Source organism: Drosophila nasuta, chromosome 2L, assembly GCF_023558535.2.
Source record: "Drosophila nasuta strain 15112-1781.00 chromosome 2L, ASM2355853v1, whole genome shotgun sequence".
NCBI classification, from domain to species: Eukaryota; Metazoa; Arthropoda; class Insecta; order Diptera; family Drosophilidae; genus Drosophila; species Drosophila nasuta.
This window is the reverse complement of record NC_083455.1, coordinates 4,359,323-4,366,346: the sequence shown is the minus strand read 5'-3', so window position 1 is coordinate 4,366,346 and position 7,024 is coordinate 4,359,323. Positions and strand designations below refer to the sequence as shown.

The window sequence follows — 7,024 nt, the reverse complement described above, 5'->3', positions numbered from 1 at the left end:
ATCATTGATGCTTAAGAATCCCAAATTTTCATGATTTAAAGGAAAAGTAAATTAACTTAATGGAAACCTGATTGATGAACACGATTCGTAGTTAGCTCTTTAAATTTAAAGGTGAAGTAGCTGTTACAAAACTTTGGGAGCTTTCTTGAAATTCACAATAACTATCGTGACGCGAAAAGCTTTTTTGTTGAATATTTCTGCTTTAATCACAGTGTATAATTTGAACGTGTTTGGGTAACTATAAGTAAAATATAAATAAAATGATAGGGAATAATTAGAAATTAATTTATGACAGATTCTAGATTTACATTTAATTGGATTTGAGAATTACGATTGATTTTATTTTATAATGTGCAGATTTACTTAAGCTCGCGCGATTTACATATCTCTCATTTTTATGTTAACTTTGCTAGAATAGTCAATAGTCGCATCGTCAGCATTAATTGGATACCATTTTCAACAACATGTTACATAACTATTGTATTCAAATTATATAAAATTAAAATTAATATCAGAACTAAAAGTAAGCAAATTTCTTTTTAAAAAGTTCGCTTATGTTTTAATACCGGATAAAGTGTAACCAAGCTATAACCAAGGGAAGTGGTAGATTTAGTATATTTTTTTGGCCTTTAATACACATTTTGAAATTCCACTTGTCACTGGTCACCCTGTGTTTTATGACCAATAACAAACAACAAACACGTTCAACCCCAATTATTCGATTACCAAGGACAACTGTTGTGTGAAGAAATTCTGTGAATTTGTGAAAATAGTTATTTTAATTTATTCGGTTAACTTAACATAGAGCAATCAAATATTTGTAAATGGAATTTGAATATGTGTTTAGTTTTAAGAGTATTCTTTGAAACTTGACTGTCAAAGAGGCCAATATATACTTTTCCAAACTTTTAAATGAGCAACTTGGCGCGCGTTTCCTTGGCATGTGTAATGTTGCCCTCTCCATCAGCTCTCCCCAATGTTGTTTTCGAAGTGGCGAGCAACATGCTCCCCAAAGCAATGGCCTCAAAAAGAGCGCAACGCTCTCAGTTTCAGTTCGGTGCGTGAACCTGGCGAGTGTGGATGCGTTTTTGCGCGAAACGCCAAATAGCCAAAAGAATTAAATCTAAAAGCCAATACAAAACAACAAAACTAAAACGCGACGCCTACAAATTAAAAAAAAATAAATAAATAAATACATGCTTGCAGTGCAATAAATAATTTGAGAAATTGACAAAGCACACATTCATACAAAGGAGCATTAATAGTTAAATTCGTGTTTTTTGCTAGTGTTAAAAACGGGAACGTCGAATGCGTCCCAAATAAAAATTTACATCAGTCGACAAAATTAATACAGTGTTGTAAAACAAGAGGTAGAAACGAATAAAGCACGAAATCGCGGCTGCAATTTAGAAAAGCCATGTGAAAATCTGTGTACACCACAATTTCTTAAAAGCAAATGTAGAAAAAATTATATATATATATATATATGTATATAAATATATATGTAGCCGTACATTACATATATATGTATATGTGTGTGTGGTAGTACAATATTTGTGAGCGCCAAAAAGCCGAAGAGCAGGCCCCAACTCTGACGCCGACGCCAACGCCGCGCAGTCATATAAATTGTCTCTCGTCGCGCGCATTTCGAAAGTACACGTCCACCGCTCGTCCTGTAAATCCTGCTCAACGTTCTCGTAGTAAAAACGTCGTAGCGTGTGTGTTTTTTGTCGGCAAATCTGTTGACGCTAACGGCGACGGCAACGTTTACTGAGACTGCGACTGCGACAGCGCTGCGCTTCGCTGCACATAGAACGGAGTACTCCGCCAATTTCGCCTCACCGTTCCATTCCTGCTAGGCGTTCCTGTGCCAAGCAAATTTTTGTTTTTGGTCAACGAACAACGCTTTTTCGCACTCAAGTTTCGAAATTGCGAATTTGGCGCGCTGAGTAAGCAAGTGTAAGTGTGACTGAATGCGAAACACTGACGGTATCCCGAGAGTGCGAGAGCGAAAGCAAAAGAGAAACTTTAAAGAGCGCGAGAGCCGTTATGCTTGACGCTCTCGCACTCTCCCTTCCCAAGCTACATTCGAAGCTGCACTCGTTGATTGCACAATAAAATTACGCTCTCACACACACATCCAAAGGGGAAAAGAAAAAAAACAAGAACCCGTTGAAAATCATTAGGTTTTTTTCTTTAAAAAAAAATTACATAAATTAGCAAAAGTTTCAAGCGGTGCCATAAATCAAAATTGTCGTGTCGTTGAGTGCGTGCGCATTTTGTTTTTGTGTTGCGCGCCCAAAAAAGTATGCTATGGTATTTTACTATTTACTACTACGCACGCTCCCACACACACACACACACACACACACTCGCACGCCCGCATTGTATACATATATATGTATGGGTTCTATATGTATATGTCTAGTGCGGTACATAATAACGGTATTATTGTGTACTACACTGCCACGCAGCTTACGCAGCTGCGTAAAATCTCAAGGCTTGACCACTGCCTCGTAACCTCTGCAGGCACTACAACACTCCCCCTCCCGGCTACCCTCCCAACAACAAAACTAACCCGCAGTAGCGTTAGCTACTCTAAGCCGTTCACCTACATAATGACAGAGCTCTTGGTGTGCATCGTTTGTGTGTGTGTGTGTCTGTGTGTGTGTGTGTGTGTGTGTGTGTGAGGGCGAGTGTGTGCATGTAAAGTTACTGGCAAACAGAATCTTTATTATCCTTGGTTTTGGTTTTATTGCGTCCTTCAATATTTTTTATCTCTGTTGCTGCGAGCAGCATCCATCAGCTCAATTAATTGCCGCCTGTCACTGGAGTTGTTCGGTTTGAAGTGCATCCTTTAGCTCAGCTTTTGCCCAAAGCTGCTGCAAACAAATTGGCTGTGGGCCCTTTTAGAGAGAGAGAGTTGGGGATTTTGGAAAACGTTCCTTCGTTCGCTTGTTCATTCGTTGGGCCAAACAAATGGGTTTCAAGTACTGCAGAATGTTGGCAAGTGCATGTCAAGGATTTGTGAGTGCTTCTGGCACGACTTAAAAGATAAATTCTTACTAAATAATGACATTAAAACATTGATTAAATTGCCAAAGTTCCCAAAATACAATTTTAGATGTGTGTCTATTCTAAACGTATCGAATTTCAAGATTAAAAGGTCAATAAATATAATTGTGTTGAAATTAAGTGAGTAGTTTTATTTGAATTATCATACGATAACAATATTAATGATTTACCTCTTTAATGTGCTGTTAGTTTAGTTCACTGTTTTATATTCCACTTTGGGACTGCTCTCTTATTTAAAAGTTTGAAAAGAACTCGTGAATTATATTAAAAATATTCCCTAAGTTAAGTAAGCGATCTGAATAAATAAATTAAATTTCTAGTTGTATTTTTTATATACCTTTTATATCATTTAATTTCAGATTTATTTGGTTGAAAACTTTCAAAATAAATTTGTAATAATATTTGAAATTTATATGTATGAGCAAATCTTTATGAATTGGAAGGAAAAATAAGATTGGAACTTTTTATTTGCATAACTTATTCTGAATTTATTTTGTTGAGTTAATAGTCTATTACGTTCACAATTGAGGAACTACTTTTTTACGTGTTTTGAAATATTAAATTATACCTTAAAATGTGTTGAAAAAAAATCAAAGATTAAGCTTTCAATTTTATGTGTTTAATAAGGTACCACATTTCAGTTTGGATTTATTTGTGATGGATTGCGAGTTCATTTAATTCTTTAAAGTTGCAGTTAGGAAATGCTCACAAATAAAGTGTTAAGTTAAAATTGAGAGCCGAAGTAGCAACAATGATTTTTTATGCGGATCAACAGTTTTGTGGTGAAATTGTGCATAAATAAACGAATTAATGTGTTTGCTCGCTTTACAAACCGTTATACCAATTATTAAAAGTATTATTGCTGTAAGCTGCTATTTACAGTCTCTTCAAATTACATTAGCCCAATTGGCAGACAAGTCATAAAAAGCTGTCAGGATACACACAGACACACATAGACATACCGCAAAGAACAAGTATGTATATGTGGGATGTACAGATTTATAAGTTATCAAAAAATTTTATATTACCCGGACGAACACACACACACATACACATACAGAGAGGCAAACCAAAGCAGAACACAGATGCAATGGAAACTTTTCGCCGTCGCCTATTGAAATTTTCACAATCACATTAATTCCGTTACCGAAAACTCCCAAGGCCATATTTGCCCAGCCATTTTATGTTGTTGTGGTTGTTGTTGCTGCTGTTGTCGACCAGCGAAAACAACAAAGCAAAAACGCCATGGAAAACATAAAAAAAAAGAAAGCAAAAAGGCAAACACAGCATAAAAAGAGAGCAGCAAAAGAAGACTGAAAGCAGAAAAAAGAGAGAGAGAGCGAGCAAAAAAAACAAAAATGGGAAAAAAAGAAAACAAAAAACCAACAGCCAGCGATATATGCGATATAATAAATCTTTTGTATAACACGCAAAACTTTATGAACGTGCGCCAACTATAAACTTTCACTTTTCAACAGTAGAGCGATAGCTGTGCCCTGTGTCCGTTGCGTATACGCCATGTAGCACATGCTTTTATGATTTTTATAACTATTATTATTTTTGCTACTTCCATGCATGCACAGTTTTCTTCTTGCACCAGGCATTTGGCTTTTTCTAATAAAGCGTGCTGAAAAGACAGACAACGATTCGTATATTTGTTGACACTATCTAAATCAGTGGAAATTTTCAATATAAGCAACATAATCGCTACTATTTAAAGTGTCAAATACAGTATTGTGTGAAAACTGATAACAGTTGTATTTTTCATTATTCATTTCAATAAAAATTTCAAATATTATAGTTATTATAGTTCTCTTGAACTATAAAAACATCTTTGAGACATTTTGAATAAGACAAAAGCAGTGCGGTAGTTAATATAACGCAAAAAATTTTGAAATATACCGAAGGCTATACTTGGTATATTGATTTAGAACTATTGTCGGAGATGTCTCATACATTTCCTGCAGGCACAAACTTAAAATTTATTAATTTATAGTTTCTAAATAGTACTATGTTCTAGATAGAATTAGCTGATACGGTAACAGATCTTCGTTAATAATTTTGAGAATTGAAGAATATGAAAATGTAGTATTTAGTATATGAATAATATATATTTTAGTATATTACATAGATGGGATAAATACATAAAACATTTCTTTTTTGCATTGTATTTCTTAACAAACATAGTTTCACTATATAGTCAAATAAATTTAATGTTAGTTCTTGTTTTAGGTGATTTTCAAATATTGTTTTTATTAATTCAATATATTTTTAAATTAAAATTCACTCTTGATATTGAAAATTCAACCGAATCGTTACAACTGCGTTAACAATTCGTTAGGATTGCGGTTACTTTGAATCATTATAATTTAGAATAACTATTAAACAAGCTTGTCAGTCTGTGTGCGTGAAGTAAATACATACATATGTAAGTTGGCATGTGTTAGTTAGCATTTTGAATATGTGTTGCATGCTTTTAGGCATCGCTGAAGCTTGACAACGCTTGGGCTGCATCCTGTGCGTGGCTGCCGTTCCATTTCTGTCAAAGTTTTTGATGTGCAGCGTGCAGTAAAAAAGGCAACACAAAAAGCGCTGTGAAATCATGCTATACATAAGTATATATACATACATACACATATATATGCTCTCTTGTGTTACTCTGTGTGTGAGTGTGTGCGTATCGGTCACAATAAATTGTCTTTATTTCATGCGGATGTGGTCGCTGAGGGGCTTGGGGGCGAGTGTGAAGTTATGTGCTGCCCGCAAAAGGCTTGCGCCATGTTTAATGAAAATTATTACGCGATATCCTTGGGGACACACACACACACACACTCATACAGAGATCGACTCGCACGATGTACAGCAATGTGCGCCTTTTTGGGGGTGGCATGCTCATACAAAAAATTGCTTGTGCATAGCCATCAGAGGACGACGTGGGCCAAATGAATGGGCCGCCTTTTCCACTGCGCATGTGCTGATCTCCCACGAAAAGGATTCGACTTCGAAACCAGAGCATAAACGACATGACTGCGTGTGTGTGTGTGTGTGTGAGCGTGCGATTGTACGTATGTTTGTTGGGGCGAGATGTGTTTATGCGTGTGTGTTTGAAAACGCATTTCTAGGTCAAACTCAACCTCCAAATGGAGCCCAATAAATGCCCGTTGCAAACATATTTTTACAACTCCTCGCAACCATTTTGTGCCATGGAATGGAAATTACATTCTCTCTGGCTCTGTTGCAATGTTCAAAGTTTCAAATTAGTTTTATTTTTATATCAAGTTTATTATTTTGTAAACAATAAAGCTGCGCCAAAACTCGTGCATATCTCAATTGTTTATTATTCTCTGAAGTGGTTTCGAATTCAAGGCGAACAACTGCACACGAAATTAGGCTAAAAGCTTTAATTGTTTGCCATTATTCCACTGCAATTGTGAATATCGCAATGATTTTGTTCACTTAAATTCTTGTATACTTAAAACAAACATGTATTTAAGAGACGGCAAAGTTTTCATATTATTTTCATTAATCGTTTATTGGCAAATTACGACATGAATTATAAAATAGATATTGACTAAAAATAGAAAGAGACTTTCTAATATTTTTAATCATACAGTTTTCTTACTTATTCAATATATAATCTACACTTCGGATTTATAATATATATAGTTTATTTATTTGTATATTTAATGTATTTTATATTATATTGCGGTTATTTTAAAATAAACAAATTAATGTCGATTATGTCTATAAGAAAAGCAAATATTTTATATAGGGTTTGATTATTTCTTTATATTCTTCAGAAATGTTATAAAATTAATTGAATGTTGATAATTGATTCTATAAAATTATTGAAGAATTATCTATTTGTTTCAATCAAGCAATTTAATTTCTAAAACTCACAGCCAACCTAAAGATTTGAGCACTTTAATTTATATATACTGCACCTAAG

The 7,024-nt window shown here is 34.7% G+C and overlaps 1 protein-coding gene across 2 annotated transcripts in view; it reads left to right on the top strand.

Moving 5' to 3' along the window:
* Positions 1–1,053: 1,053 nt before the first annotated feature.
* The window catches only part of LOC132791562 (voltage-dependent calcium channel subunit alpha-2/delta-3), a 58,756-nt gene continuing 52,785 nt past the window's right edge, over positions 1,054–7,024 (top strand). For both annotated transcript variants that reach the window (XM_060800540.1, XM_060800531.1), the window contains exon 1: positions 1,054–1,959. The gene's annotated coding sequence lies outside the window, so the exon portion shown is untranslated. The remainder of the gene's footprint in view (positions 1,960–7,024) is intronic.